The following is a 13,286-nucleotide window of genomic DNA, read 5'->3' as shown; positions in this document are numbered from 1 at the left end:
TAGACTTCGGTTTCAGAAGTGTTGTGTTTTTTAGATGTCAGGGATGCAGAAAGTGACTGTCTGCACCAGAGACAGCCCTGTCACCCTGTAACAGCAGCCAGCCTTGGGGTGCATAGTGCACACCCTTTCCCAAGCTGCAGAAATGCGGGCTCCCCCCTGCAATGGGATGGACGCCTCCAGGGTGACTTCCACCTGCCCTTGTATGTTTCGCCTCCTAACAGCGTCCCTGGGCACTGCTCAGCATCCCCATTATGAAGGCTCTCGGTGCTTCATCCAGAAGTGATTGCTGCCTCACTGTGCCCAGCAAGGGGCCGGATCATTGAGCTGCTGAAGTGGCAGCTAGTCCTCGCCTTGAGAGCAGACCCCCACTCTGGCCACTGCCCCGTTCCTGTCCCTGGCACCCATTGGCTCAGCCGAGACTCAGGGCTTCCATGAGCTGCTGAGGGTCCCATCACCTTCTCAGGCCAAGAATAAGTTCAGGCCAGTGCCGCGGCTCAATAGGCTAATCCTTTGCCTGCAGCACCGGCACACCGGGTTCTAGTCCCGGTCTGGGCGCCAGATTCTGTCCCGGTCGCTCCTCTTCCAGGCCAGCTCTCTGCTGTGGCCTGGGAGTGCAGTGGAGGATGGCCCAAGTGCTTGGGCCCTGCACCCCATGAGAGACCAGGAGAAGCACCTGGCTCCTGGCTTCGGATTGGCGCAGTGCCGGCCGTAGTGGCCATTTAGGGGGTGAACCAACAGAAAAGGAAGACCTTTCTCTCTGTCTCTCTCACCGTCCATTCTGCCTGTCAAAAAGAAAAAAAATAATAAGTTCAGCTGTGCAAGGTCCGGCAGCACCTTCAGGGACAGCACTTCCAACATCTCGATGGGCAGGCCGGGCGCCTGGGGATCCAGTTAGACTGCGATCCAGAGTCAGTGCGTCTGAGCCGCGGCCTGAGACTGCATGTCTGACAAGTGCCCAGGTGCCAGTGCTGCTGGCCATGAATCCATGAACCGTACTTTGACCGGCTAGTGCCCTCTTCCGCCTCGAGAATTCGTTTTCCACACCTCCCTGTCCAGGCCTGCATTTCCTGGTTCAGAATAATATTGTCCTTGAGTAACCCCCAGCAGAGTTTTCCTGTCTAGGTATTCTAAACGTGTCTGCATGCCCTTCCGAGTGTGTGTGTGGTGGGGGGAGATGACCACAGATACACAGACAGGAACCGCAAGTCTTCATCAGCAGCCACCAGTGTCACCTCAGAGGTCTCCCAGGTCTCTGCAGGAGAGGGGAGAGGCCGAGTGCACACTGCACCCAGCCAGCTCTGTGGACCTGGGTGGAGGGAAAGAGGAAGAAGAGGAAGGAAGAGAGAAAACCCTGAGATGGTGGAGGGATGATTTGAGGAGAGCCCCGGGGGACGTGACGCTCCCCCTCCCTCTGCCCTCCCAAGACCTGCGACAGCTTGGGTTCAAGCCATGTCTGTTCTTTGGAGAGGATCTGAAACATCCCATGTCTTGTGCACGGCTAGCGCTGGGCATTGGCAGCAGCTGCCCAGCAGGGCCCACTCAGTGTTTGAGTTGCTGCAATGATTACTGTTTTTAAGACATGGTCTAGCCCAAGAGATACGGAAGCATGTTCACACAGGCCTGCTCAGAGCAGTGGACGGACACAATGTGCTCCGCACATACAGTGGAATATTACTTGAGCACGAAATGGAATGCTATACTAACAGACTGCAATGTGGATAAACCTTGAAAACATTACACTAAGTGAAAGAAGGCAGACCACACACAGCTACTGCGTGACTCATTTATATCGTGTTTAGAATAAGTATATCTATAGAGACAGTAAGTAGTGGTCATGCAGGGCTTGGGGGAAAACGGGTGCGATTAGGGGATGATTGCTGACAGGTAACAGGGTTCTTTGGGGGCCAGTGGAGGTGTTGTAGATTGTAGCATGGGAGATGCACAGCTCTGAATATATTAAAAGTTGAATTCTACACTTTAAGTGGGTAATTTATATAGTGTGTGGGTTTTATCTAAAAGCTGTTTTACATGGAAGGAGAGAGAAAGGGAGGGAGGAAGGATGAGAGTCCACTGCCTTTTCTTGTAGACTGGTGTCTCTGAAAACTGCACAGGCTTGCCCCTGGGGACCGACTTGGAGTTGTCAGGTGTGGGGCAGAGCATTGGGTTTTGCGCTGCCGAGACTGCCTTCATGCAGAGCAGCCGGCCAGTCGGGGACCATCCCTCAAGCAGCAGGTGCAGACAGATGCACGCTGCCCCATCGCCCAGCAGCCTGTTTATGGAATAGGCCTAATGTCATACGTCATGTGAACTCCTCCCCTAGCCAAATTGGCTTAAGAATGGACATCTGACCCACGCTGGGCCCATCAGAAATAGCATAGTCTGTTTTCCGTTGCTAAACCAAAACACTTGAGAGCAAGTCATGTACCAAGTGTAGAGGTTTCTTCAGCTCGCTGTTCTGGGGACCGGGAAGTCCAACAGCATGGCGCTGGCACCTGGCACAAGCCTTCTTGCCGCGTGCTGACATGCCAGAGGCGCCTGGGTGCCAGCTCGGCTCCGTCTTCCTCTTGTGGAGCCACCGGTGCCATCGTGGGCTCACCAGTCCACGCCGCATGACTCCATCTGATGGCAGCGGCCCCACCTCCAAATGCCAGTCCCGTATGAATTTGGGGTTCAAGTTTCCAACACATGAACTTCGGGAGGACAGCTTCAGACACAGCAGCAGGTTCCTGGGAACTGAGACGGGAGCAGGAAGCCGACTGTAGGTTGTTGCAGAACGTCGTGCAGAGTGGCGGCAGCGTCCCACTGCCACGCAGACCATGTGTGCCTTGTGAACGGGGGAGTGGTGGGAGCCGGTCTGCAGGGAGAGAGAAGGCTGTGGAGGAGCAGGAAGGAACAGCCGCCCAGCCTGCACTGCCTGCTCCGCGTCCTCCCCGGCGGTCACTGAGGTCGGGAGTTCCGTGGTAGCACAGACAGCTCTGGCTCCAAATGTGCTTCACGCACTTGGCTGCCTGTTTTCCTGGTCGTGGACGGCCCCCCAGAAGTTTGGACTGAGTGACGTTGTCCTTGTAGTGTGACAGCACCACCTGGTTTCTGACTCAACTTTCTGTCCCCCAAGTCTGTCCTATTTGATCATGTCTGAGTCCGTGGATGGAAAGTCCTCAGAGGCGGAGTAGGAAGGAGCCTGCTGACCATGAAGGCCTCCCCTACCCCCCAGCACAGCCCACCATTCCCACAGCAGCCCTGCAGGGGCGCCCCAGGTCCGTCTGGAACACGTCCCCTGACCTGGCGCAGCCTTCTCTGCGAGAGAGCCCCCACTGCCTTCCCTGGCTGCTTGCTGACTGGCCTAGGCCTACCTTTGAGAGCTCACAGAGTAAAGACCATCCCTCCTGGGGCAGCCCAGATCTCTGACTCGGTGACCCCCCCCCCCCACCTTTAAGCATATTTATGTGAAAGACAGAGTGATACACAGAGAGAAGTCTTCCATCTAACGGTTCACTCCCCAAAGCAAGAGCCAGAAGTTTCCACGAGTGGCATCAGCCTAAGCGGTTGAGCCGTCATCTGCTGCCTCCCAGGGTACACAGCAGGAAGCTGGATCAGAAGCGGATCAGGACTTGGTCCCAGGCACCCTGATACTGGATGCAGGTGTCCCAAACACAGCTTAACCCACGGCACCACAACACCCAGAACCTCTCCCATTGCAGTGACAGGTGCACAACAGGCGTACCCTCCAGCCCAGTAATGGCAAGTGCTCACCTTGCACAGCCACTGCAGAACACTTCCTGCTGGAAAATTGAAACTCTACACCCAGGAAGCAGCAACGCCACCTGAAAGCCTCGCGAGTCCCAGGTGGAAAGTGGGACACTGAGCAGGCACGCGTGAGGTCTCACTGTGCAACTCGGACTCAACTTACGGCTGGAAAAGAGGCGGAGAGCACTGCGAATGCACAGGGGCACAGCACTCCGGCTTAGCTTGAAAAATTAACCAATAAGCTCGGTTCATTACTGCCAGCTATCCTCCTCAGGCCCTGCATAGATGATACGGCAGGTGTCAGAGACGGCTGAAGGTGAGGTCCTTTGTGGAAAGAAACCACGTGTGGCCACGCATCCCAGCCATGCCTCATTCCAGCGTATCTCCAATACAGCCACTGGGCATGCTGGGCCCTGTTCTGGACACTGGACTACATTAGTACTAAAGAGGCCCTACGGGGGGTCAGCATTGTGGCACAGCAAGTTAAGCCAACTCCTGCAGCACCGGCTTCCCATAGGAGCACCAGTTCGAGTCCCAGTTGCCCCTCTTCCAGGCCAGCTCTCTGCTGTGGCCCGGGAGTGCAGTGGAGGATGGCCCAAGTCCTTGGGCCCTGCACCCCATGGGAGACCAGGAGAAGCACTTGGCTCCTGGCTTCGGATCAGCATGGTGCACCCGCCGGCCGCAGCAGCCATTGGGGGGTGAACCAACGGAAAAGGAAGACTTTCTCTGTCTCTCTCTTTCACTGTCCACTCTGTCAAAAAAAAAAAAAAAAAAAAAAGTGGTTACCCAGCTGACTTGAAGTAAAGAGGGGTTTCTCTGGTAGACCCTGGGGGCTGATTCAGTCTCATGGGTGGGCTCAGGAGTTCTGTGGTGGCTGCAGGATGGAGGCCAGGCCGCTGGCTGGCAGCTGCAAGCTGCCCTCAGGCCCTGGATGAGCCTGTGGCTCCCTGCCATTGGCTCTTGCCTTAGCCACTTGTGTAGTGGAAGTTTGCTCCTTCACAGCCAGTGGGAGTGTCTCTGTGTATCTGTTAACAAAGGGAGCCATATATATTATATACAAGAGTGCTCCTAAAAGAGCATGGGAAATGAAATTAAAAAAAAGGTTATTTTAGTAGAAAAAAATTTAAATCCACGCACCTAGTTTTTTCATACTACACCTTTGTTGGAACTTTCTGAAGACCCTTCATATGCTAATGACTCATAAAGTGATGTCCCGTCACCTTTACATACTGGTTAGAAGCAAGTCCCCAGTCCTGCCCGTCCTCACATTAATCAGAAAGTGGAGAGCATGGATGGTTATTCAGCCTCAACACAACAAAACTGCATCATGAAAAAATGCAAAAACCCATAGGATTTCATTGTACAGCTTTTCCAGAATTTATTAGTCAGATGTACAGAGTACTTTGGGCTGCATCCCTTGCTTTGCTGTTATAAGAAACACTATAATGTGTGTCCTTAACAGAATGGATCTCTCCTGTGGACATTCAGTGTAGGACGTTCACCACATGCACGTACTCTGGATTCTGTGTGTTGATTGTGTCACCCGCTGCCCTTCAGATGGAGCATCATGTGTGCACCCACTGCTGGTTCTACATGCCCATTGAGCACCTGCTGTGTGCCAGGGGACTGGAACTGGGGGAAGAGTGACGCCCAGGATGCATTAGCAGAAGGCGGGATCAGAAGTGGAACGGCTGGGATTCGAACCAGCATAATAATGTGAGACATGGGTTTCCCAAGCAGCAGCCCAACCCCCTGCACCACAGTGCCTACCCCAAGGTCTATTTTCCATGTTTCAAATGGAAAAGTTCATGTTCTAATTAGGCTTCTGTTTGATTGCACTTAGTTCTTTTTTTTTTTTTTTTTTTTTTTTTTTTTTTTAGACAGAGCGACAGAGAGGAAGGTCTTCCTTCCATTGGTTCACCCCCAAAATGGCCCCTACAGCCAGCGTTGAGCTGGTCCAAAGCCAGGAGCCAGGTGCTTCCTCCTGGTCTCCCATGTGGGTGCAGGGCCCAAGCTCTTGGGCCATCCTCCACTGCCCTCCTGGGCAACAGCAGAGAGCTGGACTGGAAGAGGAGCAACCGGGACTAGAACCTGGTGCCCGTATGGGATGCCAGTGCCGCAGGCGGAGGATTAACCAAGTGAGCCCCTGCACTTAGTTGTTAACCACTCCACTGTGGTGCAGACCATGATCTAGGGTCTGTATGAGGTCCTAGGTGCTAACTCCAGCTGAACACGAGAATAACAAGGAGCTTTAAAATATATATATACCCTTATGGATTCAGGATCAACACACAAAAATCTGTAAACATTAACAGTGAATCCCCCAAAATAAATTTAAGAAAACAATCGTAAAACATCAAAAAGACTGCAGCGCACCGGCTGCAGCAGCCATTGGGGGGTGAACCAATGGAAAAAGGAAGACCTTTCTGTCTCTCTCTCTCACTGTCTACTCTGTCAAAAAAAAAAATCAAAAAGAATAAATATTTAGAAATAAAACTTGGGGCCAGCACTGTGGCACAGTTGGTTAATTCTCCGCCTGCGGCACCAGCATTCCATATGGGCACTGGTTTGAATCCCGGCTGCTCCTCTTCCGATCCAGCTCTGTGCTACGGCCTGGGAAAGCAGTGGAAGATGGCCCAAGTGCTTGGGCCCCTGCAGCCACATGGGAGACCCAGAAGAAGCTCCTGGTCCCTGGCTTAGGATTGGTGCAGCTCCAGCCAAGGCAGCCATTTGGGGAGTGAACCAGCAGATGGAAGACCTTTCTCTCTGTCTTTCCTTCCCACTGTCTTCTCTACTTCACAAATAAATAAAATCTTAAAAAGGAAAAAAAGACAGAAATAAAACTTAAGGAGATGAAAAATGTATGCACTGAAACTACAAAACATTGCTGAGCATTAAAGAAAACACAAATGGAGGGACACCCATGTGCATGTATTGGAACACCCAGTACTGTGAAGGAGTTAGTACTACGCAAAGCAATCTGCAGATTTGGTGTGATTGCTATCAGAATCCAGGCCAAAGCCAGGAGCCTGGAGCTCTACCTGGGCACCCACGTAAGTCATCTGCCTCCCAGGATGTGGATGTCCCTTAGCAGGAGGCAGGATTGGAAGCAAGCTGCTGGGACTTGAACCAGACACTCTGGTCTGGGATTTGAGCATCCCAAGCAGTAATTTAAGCCACTGCACCGAACCAAACGCTACCCCACACTTCCTGCTGTTAAAACTTCCTGCCACACTACAGGAATCAAAACAGTGTGCTACTGGCATAAAGACAGATTTGTGGACTCATGGGATAGCATAGAGCACGCCAAGAACATAACCCTCACGTATATGGCCAGATGGTTTCCAACAAGAGTGTCAAGATCTCTCAACGAGGACGGGACCATCTCACCAACAGATGGTGTTGGGAACACTATCCAGATGGAAAAGAATGAAGCTGGACCCTTATCTCCTATTCAGAAATTAACTCAAAATGGACCTCACACAGAAGGTCTATCATAAGCACTTAAGCTACAAAGCTCCTAGGAGAAAAGACGGGAGAAAAGCTTATGACATCGTATTTGGCAATGATTTCTTGAATATGACACCAAAAGCACAGGCAAGGGGCAGGCTTGAGATGCTGCCTTGGGAACTCCCACATCCCGTATCGGAGTGCCGGGGTTCACGCCTCGCTCTGCGTCCAAGCCCAGTATCCCGCTGAGGAGTGCTGGGAGGCACCAGGTGAGGTTCCCATCCTTAGGTTCCAGCCTGAGTTCTGAGCTCTTGGCTTCGGTCTGGCCCAGACCAAGCGGTTGTGGGCATTTGAGGATATAGGTGAAATAGCTCTGTCTCTCTCTCCCTCTATCAGATAAATAAACAAGAAATAAAGAATGAGCAATGGTGGTCATCCATGAACAACAATCTAACTTAAAAAAACTTAAATCTATTTAAATTGCCATCAATTTTATAAAACCATAGACAGTAAACGTGTAAACAGATTGGACTACAGCAAATCTGGAAACTTCTGAGTCTTAAGGGATCACAGTGAATAGGGTGAAAAGGCAACCCATAGAATAGGAGAAAATACTTGCCAGTCATGTGTCTGATTAGCGTCTGGTGTCCAGCATGTACAAAAAGCATGTGCAACTCAATAGCAAGAAGATGAACATCCCAATTAAAAATGAATAAATGGGACCAGTGCTGTGGCACGGTGGGTTAAAGCTCCGGCCTGCGGCACCACCATCCCATGTCCTGAGTCCCGGCTGCTCCACTTCCAATCCGGCTCTCTTCTATCGCGCCTGGGAAAGCAGTGGAAGATGGCCCAAGTGCTTGGGTGCCTGCACCCACATGGGAGACCTGGAAGAAGCTCCTGGCTTTAGCTAGGCCAGCCCTGGTCATTGTGGCCATTTGGAGATTGACCAAGCAGATGAGGGACCTCTCTCTCTCTCTCTCTCTCTCTCTCTCTTTCTCTCTCTTTCTCTCTCTTTCTCTCTCTTTCTCTCTCTCTCTCTACCTCCCTCTGTAGCTCTGCCTTTCAAATAAATAAAATAAATCTTTTAAAAAAGGGAATAAAGGACCTGACACATCTCTTCAGTGCCAAGTACAAGAGGTCTACAAGCCCAGGACCAGAGGCTGGACCTCACTGATCAAAGCCGTCATGAACACACCTCACGCCCACCCGGGTGGCCGCTGTCATGAAGGCCAGAACAGAGCCAGCGCTGGTGAGCAGGTGGACAAACCGGCCCCCTCGCGCTTTGCCTTGGGGAGGTAAGCCAGCGCTGCACTGTGAAGACAGGGTGGCAGCCCTCAGAGAAGTGAACGGAACCGTCCTGCGAGCCCAGCGCACTTCTGAGAGAGCAGGGCCCTGCCCCACGTTCACGGCAGCGTCGCCCACCGTAACCAGTAACCGAAAGGTGGAGGCAGCCCGACGGCTTTCCCCGCACTCGGCCTGGCCTCTCCCCTGCCTGCCTGCACACCAGCTCCGTCATTCTCTGCTCTGCTTCCATTTCCACGCTGCACCGCGGGCCCCACCGGCTCCACGTCCAGTTCCACAGTGTTGAGGGATCCCACTGGCCCAGCCCCGGGTCAGAGGGCAGTGCTGCACGTGCCAGGGTCCCCATTCCAGGACCAGATGAGGAAGACGATTCTGATGGGGCCGTGAGCTAGGTGGACCCCCCAAAACTCACCGAGGAGACAGAGTGGCTCCAGGAAGCATCACCTGCGTCTCCTTGGAGTAATCCCGCCCCTCGGATGTTTTCAACATTTTCAGAAATTCCCACAATATTGAATCAATGTGGTTCCAATTCGATTTCCCAGATCTGCTAAGCATGTAAGAGAGCATCCCAGGAAAAATGGCACAGGAAACAATGTCAGGAGGTAAGAGGGCTTGGTGCCTGCAGCCTCCTAGGCGGCCCCGGGGGGACAGGGGAGCTGTGTTTGGGAGGTGAGAGGACGGTGGGGCTGGGGAGCGCAGACCAGGTGGGCAAATGCCAAGGGGTGGCCCTGCGTGCAGGGCGTGTGAGAGGTGGATGTGTTGTTCTCACAACTTCTCTGTACCTCTGAAGAGGAGACAAACACAACACTTTCTGAAGGGAGCTGTGGTCCCCCATGCGAAGGTGGGGCCCCTCTGTGATGGGTCCAAGTGGCCGAACGTGCTCCCAAGCGCGGCCCCGACCGCCTGGCCAGAGACGCAGGCGTCAGCCCCTCGGGGGCTTTCACCAGCCCCCCAGGGGACACTGATGCACACGCAGGGCTGAGACGCGCTGTCCTGGGAGGAAGGAGAACGGGGCACTGGGCAGCTCCAGTGTGGAGGGAGCTCCATTGTGGCGCAAGCGCACCGCCATGCACCTGGGGAGGCCAGGTTCAGTCCGGATGTGGCCAGCTGGTGCTGTGTGACCTGTGGGTTACCCCTGCACCCCCATTTCCTAATTGAGGCTAGGGCAGGCTCTTGGCACAGTGGTTAGGATGGCACTTGGGACTTCCATGTTCCCTACTGAGTCCGCGTCCTGGCTCCTCCGCTTCTGCTCACGTTTCCTGCTAGTGCACACCCTGGGGGAAGCAGATGTTGGGGCGAGTGTTTGGTTCTGTCACCCACAGGGGAGCTCTAAACCGAGTTCTAGCTCCTGGCTTTGGCTTTGCCTAGGCCTGGCCATTGCAAGCCTCTGGAGCCTGAACCAGTGAATGAAGGATCTCTCCCTCTGCTCTTTTCACTCCCCTCTCCCTCCCCTTCCCTTCCCTTCTCTCCCTCCTCCCTCTCTGCCCCCCCCACGTTTCAAATATAATGTAAATAAATAAAAAAAAGTTAAGTATATAAATGAAGCTCTTAAGAAGTAAGATCTGGGGGCCGGCGCTGCGGCGCAGCAGGTTAAGCCGCCACCTGCAGTGCTGGCATCCCATATGGGCTCCAATTCCAGTCCCGACTGCTCCATTTCCCATCAAGCTCCCTGCTGTGGCCTGGGAAAGCAGGAGAAGATGTCCCAAGTCCCTGGGCCCCTGCACCTGCGTGGGAGACCCAGAAGAAGCTCCCTGCTCCTGGCTTTGGATCAGCCCAGCTCTAGCTGTTGGGGCCACTTGGGGAGTGAACCAGTGGATGGAAGACCTCTCTGTCTCTCTGTCTCTCTCTCTCTCTCTCTGCCTCTGCCTCTCTGAAACTCTGCCTTTTGAATAAAGAAATAAATCTTTAAAAAATAGAAAAGAAATAAGATCCCAAGTTTCCTGGCACTTAGTAGGAAAAAAGTAAATATTTCTACCTGGGGCTTGTGACTGGGCACCAGATTTCTATTTCACTGAGTTATTTTTTACCTTGTGTATATCCGTTGTGCTTTTGTTAATCCCTCACTAAGTAGCCAAATGAGACCTGGGAGTGACCTCAGGCACTGTGAGATAGCGCAGGCCTGGAGGTCATGTGGTTTGCCCAAGGTCCCAGGACCTCCCCCGACCTGACCAGCTCTGGGACACTGGATTCTTTTTTTTTTTTTTTTTTTTGAAAGGTAGAGTTACAGAGAGGAGGGAGAGCTCTCCCATCCGCTCGTTCACTTCCCAAATGGCTGCAACAGCCGGGACTGAGCCAGGCCAAAGCCAGGATCCGGGAGTTTCTTCTGGGTCTCCCACATGGGTGACAGGGCCTCAGGTTCTTGGGCCATGTTCTGCTTTCCCAGGCCATTAGCAGGGCACTGGGTCAGAAGCTGAGCAGGTAGGACATGCATGGTGCCCACATGGGATGCTGGCACTGCAGGCAGCGGTTAAGGTAAACATGACCTGAACTTGCCATTTTAGAGTGGCGGACTTGTGGCACATAGTCACCGTGGCAGAGCCGCCTCTTCTACCGAGTTACCTACCGCAGAAGGCCTCCCTCGCAGGGGCGGCCCGTCCTCTCTGTCTCTCCAGACTGGCCTTTCCGAGCATCCACAGCATGCGAGCCGTGGAACACCAGAAGGTGCAGCCACTTGGCTGCATGTGTCGGGGTTTCATTTGTTTCTGTGGCTGAAGGCTACCCCAGGGCACGATGCCCACGTGCGGCTTGTCTCCACCTTCTGGTTGTTGCTGCTGTGAACTCTCGTGTAGGGGAGGTGTTGGAGTCCAGGTTTCATGCTCTTTTGGGTGTGTGGCCGGGTGGGTGTCTGTGCGGTCCGCTCTTGTGGAGACAGCGTTGCAGTTCTACACACGGCCCACAAGGTGGCGCCCAGGCTCAGGCAGCTTGGAAAGCTCCCACTGTCTTTTGTTCAGCTTTTCCTCTCGGGGACCTGGCAAGGCTAACCCCAGAAACAGCAGCTGTTCACCCAATCCTCCTGGGACTGACCCACATCCAGCTACCCAGAGAGATCAGCTCTCAGAACCCGAGAGCTTTGTTTTCAACTTCAGACGGCTACATAAGGTTCTAATTGGTTCCTGTCACTGAAAGTGCAAGGAGATTAAGAAGTGTCTAAGGGGGGCCGGTGCTGTGGCACGCAGGTAAAGCCGCTGCCTGCAGTGCCGGCATCCCATATGGGCGCTGGTTCGAAACCCGGCTGCTCCACTTCCCACCCAGCTCTCTGCTATGGCCTGGGAAGGCAGTGGGGGATGGCCCAAGTCCTTGGGCCCCTGCACCCCCATGGCAGACCTGGAAGGAGCTCCTGGCTCCTGCCTTCGGATCAGCCCAGTTCCAGCTGTTGTTCACTCCCCAAAGGGAGTGAACCAGTGGATGGAAGACCTCTCTCTCTCTCTGTCTCTGCATCTCTAACTCTGCCTTCCAAATAAATCAATACATAAGTGTCTGGGCTGTCAAAATCAACCTTGAAGACATTTCGTCCTGGCTGGCATTTGCTAATCATCCTCTTACAGTTCAGTGCGTGCCGCTCACAGGCCTGGGCAAAGACAGGAGCCTCCAGGGTCCTCCAGGTCAGCCGACAGGGCCTCTGGGTCACTGAGGCACACAGCCCCTCAGTCGGGGTCTCGAGTTTCCGTGTCCCCTTCTTCAGCAGTAGCCCTGGTCATCTTTGGGGATCCACTCCCTGGGTAGACTAGGGGGCTTCGCCCCTGGCTGCAGAGGGCACCGCCTGAGCCAGGTGAGCTATCCCCTGTCATCCCTGGCCACAGCACATGGTCAGGGGAAGCGGCGACAGGCCACACCCTGGGCCAGCAGTGTCGACCTCAGGGGCTCTGCAGGGCCCTGCTCCCCACAGTGGACAGCAGCCATCCAGGAAGTCAGACTGCAGCTCTCCAGGGCGGTTGGGTCTTCTGAGGATCCGGACCCGCCAGGAACCAAAATGGACACAGCTGGAAATAGAGGCGGGGCCAGGAGGTAGAAACTTTGGAACCCCTGAAGTAGGCGGCGGCTAAAGCCACGATTGCAGGACTCTGGGAATATTAAAGCCAACGTCTTTCTTACGCCGGCCCGGACTTGGCTTCTGAAAAAACACCGCGTGCGACTGCGGTGTTTTTCCCAACCTTACTGACGTATAATCGACAAAAATAGGGTACCAGGTTTTGGCTCTTAAAACATAGGCAGCCATTCTTCTAGTTTCTAGAGCAATATTTATTTAGAATTGTGATAGCCTGAGTTTATTTCTCTTAACGTTTATTTTCATCTACTTGAAAGGCAGAGGGAAAGGGGGCGAGAGGGAGGTCTCCTTGATTCACTGGTTCAATCCCCAAATGTCCACAACAGCCAGGCTGGGCCAAGGCAAAGCCAGGAGCCCTGGAAGCCCATCTGAGTGTCTGCGCGGCAGGGCTCAGTAGCTGGGCCATCCTCTGCGGCCTCCCATGCATTACCAGGGAGCCGGGCGGAGGCGGAGGCGGAGGCGCAGGACTGGATCCCAGGCACTGGGACACAGCGGGGACATCTCCCACCAGTGACCTGCCCTGTGCCCGCCCCGTCCAGCCGCTTGAAGCTTACTGCAGCAGTAATGAGTGAGTGGATAACATACAACTTAGAAACGTCTAAACCAAACTTCGGAGAGATCCGGGAGCCACTGTGCAAGGGGCCGATAACCTCCAGTCTCCTTTCTCTCTACCGAGCGTGCTCGGCCAGTTCCCACCCCCTGTCACAGACCTGACGCTGCAGGCGGCCTCATGCAGCTGTTT

The sequence above is a fragment of the Oryctolagus cuniculus genome, chromosome 21 (genome assembly GCF_051225735.1).
Source record: "Oryctolagus cuniculus isolate XC-2025 breed Fujian yellow rabbit chromosome 21, ASM5122573v1, whole genome shotgun sequence".
NCBI classification, from domain to species: domain Eukaryota; kingdom Metazoa; phylum Chordata; class Mammalia; order Lagomorpha; family Leporidae; genus Oryctolagus; species Oryctolagus cuniculus.
The sequence above is the reverse complement of the archived record's forward strand: the minus strand, read 5'-3'. Positions refer to the sequence as shown.